Below are 17,723 nucleotides of genomic sequence, written 5' to 3' on the forward strand. Positions count from 1 at the left end.
CAGACACCCTTTCATGGTCGTTGGGAGAGAGAAAATTTTTTGAGTTGTGACAAAAAAGAGTGAGTTTGGTTCTGTCTCCATAGAGTCTCACTCACTTGCTTTTGGATACAACCAAGGTTCAAATTCCTTTCAAAATCATTAAGCTTCACTTTTAGTGTGACAAAGTTTACTGAAAGTAAAGAACTTTTGCTGCAATGAGACAAAAAGGAAGTCCTCTCATGGAGAAATAAATGGTTAAAGGATAGAACACAAAGAATAAAAGTCTTTGGAGGAAGATCACCAGTGGAGTCCCACTGGGCTGCATTACATGTTGTTATTATTATATATTATATACAGTGTATTCCCAGAGGAATGCACTGATTGATCTAGTCTTAAGTGACCTGGAAAGTGGGATGAGATAAAGGAACAAAATTTGCTGATAATAATGAGTTATTCAAAGAAGTAAATTTAGAGCCAACTGCTAAGAGCAGAGGAGTATCATAATGCAGAATGACTTGGAGATAAAAATGCAGTTGAATTCAATATTGATAAATGTAAAGTAATGCACATGGGAGAAAAAGCCCAACTATACATATGCAATGATAGTCACCAAAGTAGCTGTTACTACTGTGGAAAAGCAATCTTGAGGTTATTATGAGAGTCCTATGAAAATGTCAGCTTAGTGCTCAGTAGCATTTTAAAAAGCAAACCAAGTATTAGGAAATAAATTAGGACTAAATCAGAAAATAGCATGAAGTTGCTGTATAGATTTACTGTGGGACTGCACTTAAATAGTGTGAGTTCTTCTATCCCCATCCTCCCAGCTTAAAAAAGTATGTGGGGAGAAAAAACAAAGATGCTGCAAAATATGCAAGAGTTTAGATGTGAGAAATGGTCAACAAGATCAGGAACCTTTGTCTGGGAGAAAACCAGGGAGGGCACATGATAAATGTCTAAATAATCTTAAGTGCTTAGAAGGAAGCAGATAGAGAAAAAGTGTTCACCGTCTTCCAATATAGCATTAAATGGAATCAGTAGAGGAAGTTTCAAATCAAGCAAAAGGATGTAACCTTTAAAACTACAGTTTAGCTGTGTAACTCATTGCCACATGAGTTGCACAATGGGCTGTGGGCACAAAAAGTCTCTGTGGGCTTAAAAGACTCACAAAAAGGCAATCAGCTAAGAATTCCTGGATATGGAGACTCAGAGTTTGCCACAGACCTTGGGAGTGTGAGAGAGGAGTCTGGCAGCATGGCTGTGTCCTTGCTCTGTTTCTCCATCCCTTTTTCTGCTGTGCATCCATTATTGCCCAGTGCTGATGAGCTGTGGTGGACCGACAACAAAAGTTCTGGTGTTTTATGGTTGTCCCCTTAAAAGGATGACAATAAGTCCCAAAGCTCACTGTTTCCTCCTTGAAAATGAGTGAGGCAAACTTAGCTCTGATGCTTATTTTATGCTAGAATAAAATATAGTTTGGTCTAAGTCAGAAGGGAGGTGTAAACTGTGTGACTTGGATTAATTTGGCATTCAGTGGGTGTGCGAATGATGACATACCCACCAATGGAACAGATGGTCTGGGCAGCAGAAAAAATAACCAGATAGCTATAAAATAAAGCAAGCTCCTTCCAGGCAAATTCTTATCTTCATTTCACCTAAATAAACCTGAAACAATTTCATTGAAAGGACCAAGTTGTTTACCTCTTTCACTTGAGGTCTTTTATCTTTGCTTAATTTGTACTACACTGGGATTTACTTGCTGGAAATTAATCTTCTTTCTCCAGCTTGAATTTGGGTCCTTATATTATTAAATCTCTTGCTGAATCTCTTATACAGTGTCTATGGAGCATCATCTAGACTGACCTCCAGAGTACTGAAATCAGTCTTACATGAATTTGTCCTCAGCCCTGTGCATCCTGGGGGTCACAGCTAGGATAAAGAGATCCTGAGGCTGATGAGGCCAGAGTGATACTTATGTCTCTGCAGGCATTGCTTGGCACCATGGGCAAGCAGAAACTCTGAAACCTCCTTAACTTAAGCTAAATCAGTCTCGAAGTTGTTGAACGACAGCAAAGGTATCAGTCCTTAAACAAAAACTACAACCCTACACTGCAGTAAAAATACATCCCTAAGAGATGCACTCACTGTCCTTCCTTTTGTTCTCTTGCCCTTTCCACACTCCCCACGTAGCTCTTTGTGCTGTGGCTGTACTGGGATCAGAGGCAGACCACACAGATAATAGCCAGTGTTGTGTAAGGAATTTATCAGATGTGTCCCAAAGCAATAAAATTTTTACATGCCCTTAAGTGACAGCAAGATAAATAATGACAATGTGATAAACAAAATGTTCAGATTTTAAAGGCAGTACTAAAACTGAGAGCTCCTCGTCAGAGCTGTAGCCCATAATAATGTTTTCCACATTTCAGAATACAGTTTTCTTTATTTTCCTGTAATCTGATAAACATAGTTTCTGTTATCCTAAGCACGAATATTTATCAATACAAACTTTAAGTAATAAGAGGCTGATTTGGTTGCAGAAAAAGAATGAGTCATCCAGCTGAACAAAAAACACTGCATTCTTGTAAATGTATCCTGTATATCTGTATACTTAAACAAGCCTAAGATATGATGATGCTACATTGTTTCCAAGTAGAAATGGTATCCAGATCTCTGTGTGGGTGGATAGGCAGTGGGTGGATATAATAAAAACCTCTATGATGTATTGTACATATCCCTCTGTTGTTTTCAAATACGGTTCTGAATTATTAATACCTAAAAATGGAATTGTCCAGTTCTGCCCTTATGCATCATTGTTTACTTCAATAAACCTCAATTTAGCAGGAAATGGTGAATATTTAATTGTGCAGCATAAATAATAAAGATTCCCAACCATTCTGGAAAGCCCCTGTTTCAGAGATGGCAAGTGCTTGATTTTATGCTTTATTGCTGTACTCTGCTGCTAAAGTCTTCTGATTCATGACTCAGCCACTTGATATGCTGTGTTGAACTCCTCACTTTCACAAACCAGGAGAAAACAGAAGGGTCTCTGACTTTGTCCTTCATATCTAGGGCATCGTTTACCAAGGCAGGTGCAAACAAGTACCCAAAGCCCTTACTTTGGCTTACCTTTTAGTTTGGGACTCACTAGTGGAAGATGCTGAATCTTCTGGTCATTGTTTCCTTGATTGGTTTATACAAACCAGGCCTCCTTGCCTGTCCCATCTGTGCTTTTCTTTGGGTGCTGCCGGGAAGGAAAGCTGCGTGCCTGTCCAGCCCAGTGTGGTTTTGCCTAGCACCCCAGACAGTGGAGGTATGGCTGCCTCTGCTAAGGATGCACCCTCAAAGTCAGACATGAATTTCCTCAAACGGTTTGTAGTGCAGGATCTGCTCAGCTTTCAGTCATATAGGAGATGCACTGATAGGGGCAGTGTTGATCTCCTTCAGTTTTTTTCTGCAGTGCTTCCCCCCCGTCCCTTTTTTTTTTTTTTTTTTTTTTGGCACTGGCACAGGTCTGATGCCTCTCCTCCACTCTCTTTGATCTACACCTGAGTATTCTGCAGTTATGAAAATCTGTCATTAAGGCATAAGTGGGCCGTTTCCTTACTCCAGATCTCCAGGAAGTCCATGGCCTCGTCCAAAATCCAAATGGGTTTCATAATACTGGATAACTCAAGGAAAACATGAAAATGTGGTTCGTCTTGTTGTGGGCCAGCATGCAAATATGCAGCTGGATGCAGAGGGGCTGTGCTGGAGGCAGCTAGATTTGTTGAAATCACAGAAACATTCTGGGAGAGTGATAAAGCACCTCCAGCAAGCTCTGCTCTACCCCACAGCCTTCTGCTCTTCCCTAACATAAAGGTGTTCTGGGCTGGGCAGAGGTTGCATGGCCCCTGTCTGGCCCCAAATGCATCCCTAAAAACATCAGGATCCTTTGACACTTGCTGACACAGGAGTCTGTGCAGCACCTGCCCCTTTGGGAGATACAGCCTTAACCATCTCCGCATGCTCAGGGCCTCTCCCCCTGTGCATACACACATCTAGAGGGGACAGTGCCAGCTGATACCACACAATCACAGTTTTTAAAATAAAACAGAGAGTTGAAGTTGGCCTCAGACCTAAGGTGTCACTGCTCAGTCTGGAATACTAAATATAGTCCATATTTTGTGTGTCTAAGGAGATTCATCCCTATGAATGAAAGAGCTTCACCATTCATCTACTCCCTTTTCTGTACAGAGCCACATCTACCTCTATGACTTTAGTCCTTCTTTGTTCACTTCCATGAACTCTACTAAGAACCAGAGAAAACTGCACATTTATTAATCTTTTTAAGAAATTGCCTGTGTGCTACTGTAGGAGTATGCTGGCTGGCTCTGATTGCCCCCTGCTGTTCCCAAACCCCATCAACCATGGGGCAATACAGTATGGCAACACATCTGCATAGAGCTTGTGAGCATGGCTTGGAGTTTAAGGGAGGTAATGTAATGAAAAAGGATTCTACAGAAGGATAGACAAGCAGATACAATGTTTCTTTCTTTTGCATGTTTCTTTCAGTTTGTACCTTAACTCCTATCAAGATTGAGTATTCAGGTGATTGAAACTTACCCAAGCTAGCAGATCCTTCTCCATATCATTTCTCCTCAGAACTTCAGAGATCCAGAGATTGCCACCTTCTGATTTTCATTCACTTGTCTTAACTAAACACAGTATACAAAATGGCCTATCTAAAAGTCAAAGTATTTCTAAAACATATTTCTTAAGCATAAAGGAATAAAATGTGATTATTTCACATTGCATCCATTTTGTATGTCCTTCCTGGATAATGCGAATTATGAATCCTGTAATTTCACATTTCCTTTTGTAGATAATGATAGCAATTTTGACATTATAGTTAGTGCTCCTGGTCTGGGTCAGATCTGCAACTTCATCTACAGTGCAGATAAAATTAACATCTATATTTTAACATCTATATTTTGTGTCCCAGAATCCTGTGCACACAATATAACTTCCATGGGGATGAAAAGCAGTACCCCAGCCAGGAATTATGAAAAGATCTCTGCGTGTGATTGCAAAGCTGGAGATTGACAGAGATAACTGGAATAGAATAAGGAATGTTATTAATACCAGGAGAGCAGGGAGTGCTTGCTAACCTGGTAACAAGGCATATTATTGTGCTGAAGAAGTATGAAGCAAAACTAAACAAAACTTGTTTGAATTATCCTTTCAGAGCCTACTGAGGAATGAGTGGCCACAGAGGTAATACAGAGCATGGTAAAGATGTTTTACAGCAGTATATTGCAATTGCAGATTGCGAGACTGTTGTTTAAAATGAAGGACTAAAGTCTATACTCAGAGGTGCTGCATGACTGCTTGTAAAGCAGTGTCATGGTTTAAGACCAACCAGCAGCCAAGCCCCAGCAGCTGCTCACTCATTCCCCCACCAGCTGGATTCAGGAGAAAATCAGAAGGGTAAAAGTTTGAAAACTCATAGGTTGTGGTAAAGACAGGTTAATAGGGAAAGCAAAAGCCATGCAAACAAACAAGGCATAACAAGGCATTAATTCCCTGTTTCCCATGGGCAGGCAGGTGTTCAGCCATCTCCAGGAGAGCAGGGCCTCATCACATGCAGCGGTTACTTGGGAAGACAAACTCCATCACTCCAAATATCCCCTCCTTCCTCCTTCTTCCCCCCACTTTATATTCTGAGCATGATGTCATATGGTCTGGAATATACCTGTGGTCATTTTGGATCGCCTGTCCTGGCTGTTTCTCTTCCCAACCTCCCTTGCAGCCCCTGCATCCTTGTCAGCATGGCAGTAGAAAAAGCAGATAAGGCCTTGGCTCCATGTGAGTCCTGCTCAGGAATAATAAAAATAAAAATCTCTGTATCATCAACCCTGTGTTCAGCACAAATCCAAAACACAGCCCCATGCAAGTAGGTAAGTTGCCTCGTCTACAAAGAGCTTGGATGTTCTCAGCTCATGTAAAATACATAGTTCTGGCCTCATATAGGTAAATTACCATGTATGAGGGCAGATAGGAAACTATTCTTTTAATATATTATAGTAATCTTTTCTCACTCTCAGGTAGTTTATGCCTCAAATGCACACCCGCTTTTTTATTTTATTTTTTTTTTTTTTAGGAATTCATTCAACTGATATTGAAGTCAATTTCAGCCTACTGATGGAGCTTGCTGATAACTTTTTTACCACTGGCAGTATCCCAGCTGATGATGGTTATCAAGGACCTAGACTTTTTAAGAGTAATTCAGGGGTTTTGATGTTGAAAAGCAGGTGGGAGGAATAGCACAGTTACTCATGCATTTGTATAAGACATAAAGAGTGCCGTTAAAACTCCATTCCCAAGATAAGATGACAATTTCCACTGTGAGGATAAAGTCCACCTATCAATATCATCTTCAGGACAGAGCCTCAAGCTAAAGGATGAACTCTTGCATCCACTGAGAACCACCTTAAATATTATCCTCCCTGCCTTTCAAAAGAGACATTCCTCTTGAGCCTTGCCTTCTCTGGAAAAAAAACCCCAAACTTTAAGTACATTTACATAAGTTTATACATATACGCATATTTGTTTTATTTATATATAGAACAGAAACAAAACCCTATTAAAAGAAAACCAAAGCCTATTAAAACAAAGCAGTGCTCCAAATGCACAATTTTCCCCAAGAGAGCCATGAGGCTGAGCTGTTAGTGGCAAATAGCAGATCTATCACTTCAGACTTGTGCTTGGATATTGCTATGAAGAAAGTAAAATGAAAAGCCACATGGAGCATAATGGAGCACTCACTCTCCATGTGCCAGAATTGCCAAAAGTGTAAGAGAGAACACCTTTGTAAGAGTGGAGAGGTTGGCACAACTCTGAGCTAGAGTTCCAGGCTGCCTGCAGGCTTCAGGTAACATGCTGTGATGACAATGTGCTTCACCATATCCCAAACATGTAGATTATTTGCAGCACTCAAATTGAGGAGGAAGCACGGGAACCACAAGATTTCCCACTGTGAGAGTTCATTCATTTCTCTCATCTTCCAAGCAGCATCTCTCAGTCTCTAATCAGAGCCTCTATCTTTTCTCCCATTGAGAACCTGGTTGCTTAGTAAATGCCACACTGACATCCAACCTTTCTTCAAACCCACCTCTACTTTAACTCATGCCAACTCAACTGTGCTGTGCAGGCAACCACAACCTGCCCCAACTCTTGGAATGTTTTGGCTGCCTAGAGGACTGGGTGGCTTTGTGTGGAGGTAGTGCTAGGTGGCATCTAGGGAACAGTATTCAGGTTTCCATGCAAAAGTTTGGGAGTGGGGCTGTGTACATTTGTGGAGTGTGGTTAAGGGGCAGAGCTGAGGTAACCTGTGTGCAAATGGGTTGGCAGAAAAAAATTTGGAGCACAACGACTCAAGACCTGGCTAAGCTTCTTCAGCTCCTTTCCTTCAGCTTGACAGCTGGAGATGGTCTGTCTTAACTGAAGTCTTCTTGAGCAACTCTCCACACCATGGTAAGCCTGATCCACAAACAATTCAGGAAAAGGGAAGCAGTAAACTCTGGTCTCAATCTATGTCTTTCCAGAGCAGACCAGGATAAAAGTGCCATGTTGTTATTCCCCAAATTAATCACAAGATTATTTTCAATAAAAGGTACGTAAAACTATCAAAATTTTTTCTAAATCCTTATCCCATCATTTTAATGTAGTCAAAGTTCAGAAGGATGCACAAATTTGTCTTAGCTAGACAAGAAATAGTGTAACAGCCCTGGGACCTTACTGGGGGAAGAAGGCAAAACACAGCCTTTTCATGACCTTGGTAAGCATTTCAATGTATTCCTTTACTCTCCACTGTACTCTGCATAATAAAGGCTTTACACACAGAAGTCTCTCTTCTCTTTTTGCATAACCAGAAAAAAAATCAAATAAGGGCTTGGGGTTTTTAATAGAATTAAACCCCGATCACATGTGGCTGGGAGAAAGTTATGGGCCTGAAAGGGAGAACAGGGGGACACAAGTGTGGAGGTCTGGTTGGGAGAGCTGGTCCCAATGTGCAGAGCAAGGAAAAGGGCTGTAAGGGTCTGCCCTGTTTGGTGGACGTGCTACAGGGGAAGGGAGAGCAGGGGAAAAGGGAGTAGAGTGGTTATGTTCTGCCTGGGAGAAGTGAGGTGCAATGCTGGCTAGTTTAGGGAAGTAGAGAAAATTCATAAGGGCTGTGGCCTGTTTAAGAGAGGCAGGGCACAAGGACTATTCATTATACAGACTTGGGGTGTAAGGAATGCAATTTTATTTCCAGTACAAATTAAATCTACTTCTCAAAGTGCAGGGTCAGACTCTTCCAACAGATCAAGCTCCACTTACTCAGTGTCCTGATCCAGAACTGGGATATCCTAGGGGAAATAAGTGCAAGAACAGCACTGAGGATTTTCTTCAAGATGTCAAGTATGGAAGGAATTTGCTTAGAGAGAAAGTCATGCCATTTTTCAAAAGCTCTTGGATGTAGAAATTGTTTAAGAAGATTTTCTCTTTCTTCTTTTTGTCTAACAAGTGTTATATGCCATAATACCAAAATAATAACACCCTCTTAGATAAATAAAATTCTATTAAATGCTAATGTTAAATTATAATGATAAATGCTATTTTTCACATTCTAAAGCTGAAGTGTTGTGTAGGGATGATCCTGGTGTCTCTGGTTTTGGAGAGGCAGCCTGGATTAGTGTGGCTGCCTGGCTGTTGAAAGGCCATGAGCTAGCTGGGGCAGAGCAGGGTGATGGTTGGGCAATATATTGTGAGGATTTGGCAGCTTTGTTACAGGAGAAAATTATACTGGGTATTCATGCAGGCTATTGCTAAGCTCTTTAAAGCAACACACAGATTAATAAATAATTGAAACAGCTTAAAGGAATAGGAGGATAAATTTGCTGTAATCAAGGGACACACAGCACAAAATAAGGCAGGATCCCAAACTCCATTAAGAACAGGTGCATGACTAAGTGGTATCTTGACCAAAGGCAATGCCAGGCTATGGATAGGTGTGCTATAGTCACTGAACAGCCTACAGGTGCTTAAGCAATTTTAAAATTTTATAATTGTGTAACAAATCTGCCATTCCTTTCTGTGACAGACCAATGGAGAGACAAAGAGAGAATATCCAGAGGCCATGGAAGACCGAGACATCATGGAGTCAGATCCCAGGTTTTAAATAGTCATTACCTTGAGATGATATTCCATCTCAGGATGTACTGAATATGCAATAACACCAAAGAAATGATCCTCAGACTCGAAGTTTCAACAACAGCTCACAGAAAGTGACTAAGCAAAGCTGGAATTCCCTATTAATACCATAGCTGACAAAACAACAGTAAAGTCTTTCCCTTTTTGCCATGCATGCTGTAACTAAAACATTAACTGGCTAATGGCACTATTCTTGAAAAAACATTACATTATTATTATTTTCAAGGAAGATGTTTGCTCACAAAAATTTTATCTCCACTAAGGAGAGGAGAGTTCTGCTGCAGGAGCTTAAATTTTTTTCTATGAAGTATGGAAATTACCTAAATATATTTCACCTAATTTTTTTCTTGAAAATAGGAGTTGAGTAACAATTACATAAAAAAAATATTATGACACTGTAGTTAAAATGCTAATTTGTGTAAACATTAAATTACATTATGCTTCTTCCCCTTTTCTTGGAAAAAAAAGAGGTAAACATATTGTTGCCTCCTCTGGATTAAAAAAGTTGATGATAAAAATGGAAAAGCTAAGGAATTAGAGGAGAGATCTTTTTTTAACAACATTAAATGAAGCATATAAACTTTCCTGAGAGCTGTTCAAAAATACCAGAAAACCCTATAGCACATACCATTATCACTTTAATCTACCTCTCAAATAAACTGTCAATCCCACACACTATCCAAACTTTCCATACCATCTGGCAGGAAGTTTATACAGAACCTGAGAAAATTCCTCAGATTCCAGTCTGGATGGACCCAACAGTGCGATTTGTGAGGTTGATCTAACTAAGCAACACATTTGAATCCTTGTCCCACACATAGCCAAATTTCTTAGCCCTTGGAGAAGACTTTCATTTTTTATATAGAGAAAGGAGAATGGAAAAGAAAAGGTATGCATTCCAGTATTTATCTAAGTGTTAGGAATCTGAACACTTGTAGACTGCATATTGGCAGAGAGCAAGAGGTTGAAGTCTGGCCCAGCTGGAAGAGATCCAGCCAGATCTACTCTACAACACTTACTTAGATAAGAAGAACAAATAAATTCAGTAATTTTATCAAAATCAGCTATTGCAGTGTGTGCATGCTTTACAATCAAACAATAATAACGAAGACATTCTACAGTCAGGTAGCTCCATAATATCCTATAGCAAAACCTCAGGAACTCTGCTGAATATGGTATGAGTTCCAGTCAGGAATATGACTTACCAGCAAAAGGCATCTCACTCAAAGAACTAACATTACTCTTGTGACATGGGCTCAGGACTAGTCCTTTGGCTTTTCTGCAGCTGCTGGAGATGCAAAAATATGGGCAGGCTTTCAACTCCAGAAGTGCCAAGCACATATGCACTACACAATAACTTGACTGTGCAGGGAAAGCGTTTTAAAATGACTTCATGATTCAAATCAAATACACTCTTACTGTGAATTGCACTACTTCTAATCTCAGTTTCCCAGTTTTGGGTATAAATAACTTCTGTACAATATTAGCATTGAGAAAACCAGCTAGGTGAAAAGTATACTGCGCAATGCATTTAAACTGTGTTCTGTCACAGCCCTTTACACTGGCTAAAGCACTGTCTGGTTTAAGTAAGAATGTAGTATCTTCATGAAATAGAATCACAGAATCATAGAATGGTTTGGGTTGAAAAGGACCCTGAAGTTCATCTGGTTCCAAAATTCTGGCCATGGGCAGGAACAACTTCCACAGACCAGGTTGCTCACAGTTCCCATCCAACGTGGCCTTGAAAACTGCCAGGAATGGTGCATCAGTAAGTTCTCTGGGAAACCTCTTCTAATGCTTCACCATCCTCACAGTAAGGAATTTCTTTTAATATCCAACCTAAATTTCCCCTCTTTCAGTTTGAACCCATTACTCCTCTTCCTATTACTGCAATTCCTGATGGAGGGTCCCTCTCCAGCTTCCTTGTAGGCCCCCTTCAGATGCTGGAAGGCTGCTCTTCTCCAGTCTGAATAGCCCCAACTTTCTCAGCCTGTCCTCATAGAAAGTCATCTCCCTTGACTTGCTGCCCACACTCCTTCTGATGCAGCCCAAGATAGATATATATGTATACAAACATGAAAAGTCAGACCCTTGTTTCTGAGGGTCTGAAATAAACGGTTTCCAGATAAGCTCAGAGAATAAGTGTAGAAACTCTGAGAAAATAGTTGTTATCCCAATATTCCAAGTCCAGTTTTGAAGTAATAAAAGGTATTCATGTGCATTTAAAAATTTTTTTTCAATAATATTACCAGCCAGTTCTGGAAATTGTAATATGCAATAGCTCACATATGTATTCAAACTTATTAAATTCAAGTTCTTATTAAATAATAATGAAATCTGAAGTGTTGGGAAAATTTTGAAACTTACACTCCCTGAAACAAAGTCTATATCACATTTAGGACCTTTTTTAGTTAATGCAACCAGTGATCTTCATTGCACAATTACCCTGGGCAATCTGTATCAAAATGCAGATATTCTCCCACCACAATGTATATACTGTGAGAACACTTAAAATACAGATGACTAAGATAAAATGACTGGGATTTTTAATGCTGACACCCTGTGTGTTATTTGCCTAGCCAAGTTTGTCACCTGTGAGGAAATATATGCATCCTTGGAGGTACATACTGGAGAACAGTAGGAAGAACATTGGAGGATTATTTGCATTCAAGTCATTTTGCCTCAAGCTTCAATACAAAATCTGTGATTTGCAGCCCAGTTTAAAGAAAATTCCACTCTCTCATCTGTCTAAGTTAATTTAACAGCCATCCTGCTTTGAAGTCCAGAAAGACTTTTTTAATGAGGATAGAAGTTAAATGCTTGGGATAAAACTCATGTAAGTGCTCCAATTAATAGGCCAGTTTTGACACACCTAAAACCTGTTTCTCCACTGGCAGAAAAGCAGAAACATCACTACACCACACCACTGATTTCATCTGGAGAGATTTGTGTGTGCGTGACCTACAATGCAACTGCTAGAATTGAACAGCCAGAGTGCTTAAAAAAACCCCACAGATACACAAACACAGAAATCAAAGGCAAACACAGTCAAATCAACAGCAAAAGAGGAACTGAATTGTACTGAGTGAGAAAGCCAACAACAATATTTTTAATTGCATCACTTAATTATTCAACACAATGACCTCAAAATGTGTTATTAATGTTAATTATTTTTTTCTCTTGCAACGCTCCATTTATAGATATCTATTAACATTTCCAAATTGCAAATAAGAGATGCAGGTTTTGAATCTGACCCAAAGACAACTAAAGCCAGCAGAAGACTTTTGTCAGAGCTGGGAGGACAAGCTACATGATCTGCTCTCCAAGACAGAGAGAGGATCTATCCATCTTTTTTGTACACCTTCAGACGACGAAAAAATGTGCTTCCAGCTATCATGGGTTCATTTTTTTATGCCTGCAGTGGAAAAATACATTGGATCCTACTTCTTTGACAAAATACTAGCTAGGCAAACCAACGTGGCAAGGCTTTAAGCTATCGCTTCAATTTTTAAAAATTAAGTGAAAACCTAAGAATGGTCTTCTACTGTTTCTGAACAAGGTTCAGAATTTCTTTACATTAATTTTATCATCTTTCCACCCAATCATGGCTGCATGTGCTTAAGACAGTAGAAGGATGGGAAAGCGTCAACTCAGGCAACTGACTGAACCAAACTGCACATTTTCCCAGTGCTAGCTGATTTATTAAACCAGGCAATGCATTCTCAGTGTTAAGACACAAAGTTTTATCCAAGAAATTGCTTTAGAAATGTCACTTTAGAAATGTCACATTAGCTGTAACACAATGGGTTAAAATTATATGCAATGATTGCTACACTCATTACCATTATTTAACATCTCCAAGAAAAGAGCAGAAAACAGAGAAGTCTGGAAGAAAATGGAAGTATATTTGAGTTTACAAGGAGTTTTATCTTTTGTAATGGAGATCAAAAGGAAGCTGTAAAAAGAATGGAGTGGAGGAAGCTGACTCCTTTCAGTATAGATCAACCTGTCAGTCAGCTCATGATTTTTACTGTTGCCAGTAAAGTAAACATTATCATCATTATATTTCTGTTTTCCTGTAGAATCAGGATACAAAGGTTCTGCTGCCATTGCAAAACATTCCCAAAGAGTTTGGAAACTGCCAAAAAGGAAGAAGTGCTGAGAAGCTCAAAACAATTCATGTAAGAGGAGCATACTAAATGAAGAGTTCATAAATGAAGAATTCTATATAAAAGTGCTCCCAATGACCAACTCTTTGGCTTCTTTTTGTCCTTTCTATGAAAATCATCAGCGATAATTTACAGAAAAAGGAGTGTTGGTAGTTACATCCAATGTATGTATTGTTAATTCTGTGGCATCTGCAGACCCCGCTATTATTTTGCAATGTGTTTCAAAATCTTGACATTATTGATCAATGTCAGGGCTGTCACCAGCTCCCATTGACTCACTAATCATGAGCATGTTACCCAACTGATTTTTATCACCATGCTGTGCTGCAGAAGAATCCATGGCTGAAATAGCAATGAGTAATGTTTTCAGCTTGATATTTTCCTTCTGAGAAGGGATCCTTTGTAGTTTTATGCATATCAAAACTTCATGCATGTCGAAAAAACCCTCCAAAAACCTAAGCATAAAGGATTTGTCAGTTCTGTATGTTCAGATAGTACATGAAATAGTTTTCCACACTTTCAATATGCATTAGGAATTTTTTTCAATGACTGATGGACACAGCTAATACAAACCTTTGTTTGGCTAACACCTTGGAGCACAAGTTGTTCTGCTACAGTACAAATACAGAGACAGTGTCTTCAAAGGTGATAATATGCTGACTGTAAAAAAAATGCATAGTATGGATCCATCTTCCTTCTCTCAACTGGTCCCCTCTTAATGACTCTGTTTACAAGGCAAATTAATTTTTCTGCTCCCAGCTTAACCTGGGCTCTGACTGTTAAATTAGGTTTTTGCTGTTTGCAAATCATTGGCAACCTATTTCTACAGAACTGGCTGAAATTCTGGGTAAAAATCTGCAGCTCTGATCCTAACTAACCCTTTCCCAGAGAACTACTTTATTATATTTTTTTAAATAACTGTCCTTCATTGCTCAGACTGTGGTTTTACAGGTTTAATGCCTCAAGAAGCAGCTGCCACTGCTGTTGCACTGACCAGAAGGATGCTGAGGAGTATTTGGTGGATTCCAATTGAAAAGAAATGTGTTTTTCCAAGATCCAGCAAAGATATGTGCTAAGAGTGATAGTATTCTGTCAGCAATACCAGGATTTATTTGCTTAGTTTTACGCTGCCTGATTTTAATTTTGATGAAAGAGTCAGTTCACCCTAGTAATGACTTAGGAGAAGGCAGCAAGGAGCATGATGATTATGTGACCTCTTCCCAGAGGGAATTTCACCTTACGCCAGTTAATAAACACTGCTAACTTCACTTCACAGAAATGGCTCCCTTCATCTCACCCCTACCCATCCTTGTTCTCTACAAGGAGGGGGTTTTGTTATTTTTTTGGAATATTTACCTCAGAGGCAGAAGCTCAGTGCTTTTGCCATCAGAGTGTCTGTGTTGGTACCACGTGGTGCCGGGCTAATGCTGTGCAGTCAATTATGCAGTATCCGGGCAGAGAAGCACTCGCAGCACCGTATGAACGTGATGTTAAAGCAATCACCTGATGCCTCAGCTGCATCCTTACCTCTGCTGCTAGTGGGGAAGGGTCTCTAAAATGCAATCTCTTGCATTTAGAGGAGTCTCTGACTCCTTCCCAGTTTTGTAGTGAAATACTTGCTTTGTGTTAGGCACAAATGCAGTCAGGCATATAGAAGGGAGGGGAATGTGGGGGGGTGTGTTAATAATAATCCACTTTATCAATCAGGAGAGCTCTCATTTTTAGTACACTGATATTTAATACAGCAGTAGAAAGACAAGCACAATTATAAATACGCATACACATTCCAAAGACAGGGCTTGGCTATTTTTGTCTCCTTTAAGAGGGCAATGAAAAATGTTTACCATACTTGGACTAAAACATCTCAAGCTGGAACCAGTCATACCTTTTTAATTTGCATCACCATGGGGTGTTCACAAAATCAATTTGATATGAAGCACTTTCACGATCACATTTACATTTTCATTCAGGAATTTGAAAAATTATTCCTCCTGCTGTTTTCATACTGGTACCACAGCATTACACAATTTTGCTTGAGAGGCATGTGAAATATTAAAAAAGACAAAACACAAAACCTGAGTTAAATACCTGAGTTAATTCCTTTGCCTTCACTCCAACATTTACCACCCCATCTTATGTTATCTATTCAGAACTCCTCTTACTCTCACGGTCAGAAACCTGAATTGTCAAGCTGCAAAGAAAAGGTTATCACTTCAATTCATTCGTGGGCAAATTGCTCAAACTCAGCTGTCAATCAACAGTCCACTCCAGCATCCGAGCTGATTTGTATCTATCATGGGTGTTTACTCGACAGATTCTCACAAGCAAACTGGAGCAGAGAAAATGTGTCTAATGATAACATCATGCCGACAACATGTTTTCTGCAGATAACATTTGCATTATGTGTTTACTGTTTGCAGAGCGTCTGGAAGGCATCAAATGAAAAGGAAGATACGTTTCTTTTTCTGAGCACATACTCCAAGAAAAAAAAATCCCTAAAAAACAAACTAACGAGAAGAACATGACTTCATAGGAAAGCACTTCAGATGAGGAAGCCTAGATATAACTTTGCCTTTAGCCTTTTCTCCCTGCTCCCTTTCTACATATTCCATTTCTTTTTTATCCTATTCCATTCCTTTTTGTCCTCCGCTTTTTAAATTTCTGTTATTCTGTTACTTTGGAGAAAATCAACTAAAGGAAGAGAAAAGCAGATGCACACAGACTTTATTCCCATAGTTTCAGCTATTTTATGAATTTTGAATATGAATAGAGATTGAAACTAATCAACAGATGGTTGGAAACATGAATATTCATGAATTCTGAAATCCTGTATTACTTTGCCAGGTATTGTTTGGATGTAAAGAATATATGTGTAGTCTAATCTCCACTTTTGGAAAAGAAATCTAGCAGTCTCTTTAGCTGGCCCATGCCTGATGAAAGGGACATTTTGGACAATAAACTGTGGTACATGTATCCTTTGAAAAGGGAAAAGAAAAAGTAAAACCTGACAAATATCTTTATTAATTTCTACGGCCCTCTGCATGAAAATCAGCCATCCCAAAACTTCAATTTGATGAGAAACAGGAATAAAATATTTTTAGTGTTACTCTAAACTAAATATTATTTTTGATTTGCAACTCCACAACCCAAAGAAAAGCTGGGGCACTCAAAACAATGAACTAGTAAAGAAATGTGAAATTAAGTATCAGTACTTATGAATCTAAGATTTGCCTTAGGCAGACATTGCTGTTTAGCAGCCATCTGTTTTTTATAAGTAATAAGCTGCTGCCACCTTCTGAAAAAAGCTCAGCATAACTACAAATGTCATCTTTCTCACAAGGCCAGGGTAACAACATCCATATTGTGAGCCAAGAAAATTAGGCAACGAAACAAGTTCTGCTCCAGCATCAATTAAAAAAAAAAATATAAAAAAAATCTGCTGCATTTAGAAAATATACCCCAAGAAGATAATCTGAGGGTGGTGTCAATACTTCCACGTCAAAATGTAAGAATGTCATCCTTATCCTAACTTAGGAAGATGTTCTGACATCCTACTAACTTTCAAACTGCTAAATGAGACACTAAAGGAAGACAACAGGCCTGTGACGTCCCTTTTGCCAAATCCTTCTTTATCTTTTACATGCTCATCTACTTGAAGAGTCTACTCTCCTTGGAGATACCTTCCAAGCACAGCTTCCTCACTATAAAGCATTAGAAAATGATCATTTTTATTTGTGTTTTCTGCAAGAACCTGCTGCTTCAGTGTCACCACCACTGACAACCAGGGATCAGCTTTCTGGTAGAACTGGATACAACAAGGATGGTGGGATGAGTGACCCTCTGTGCCCTGTAAATGGGCCCCCACTAACAAACAATAGCTGTGTGCTGATGCAGATGGGGGAACTTCTGCTCAAACAGAGCAGTTCCAAATCTTTGATGATTCTGAGAAGGGAAGATCTGGTACAGTTTTTCCTCTGCTAACTTCAATGTGCATCAAGCTTTATTTTGGTTTATATTCTGGAAGCAAAAGCAGTATCAGAGGGTACAACAGCTGAGCAGCAGCAAACCAAATGTCACCTCTAGCAAACCAGTGTTTCACGGTCAGTACCTCTGTTATGAATAGATTGATCACCTGTCCAAAATATTCCTAGAAATAAAATTGTGGCATTTTAGTCTGATTTTCACAGCAAATGAGGTTTATATCATCTTAGTGTCTAGCTCCTCCATCTTCCCATAATCTTGGAATGTATTGATAAACACATTTAATTTCAACTAAAATTGACAGGAAATTGAAAGTGTCAAAAATATAATTTATAGAAATTTAGAAAACCCATAGAGCACATAGAG

The sequence above is a fragment of the Zosterops lateralis genome (assembly GCF_965231275.1).
Source record: "Zosterops lateralis genome assembly, chromosome: 3".
NCBI classification, from domain to species: domain Eukaryota; kingdom Metazoa; phylum Chordata; class Aves; order Passeriformes; family Zosteropidae; genus Zosterops; species Zosterops lateralis.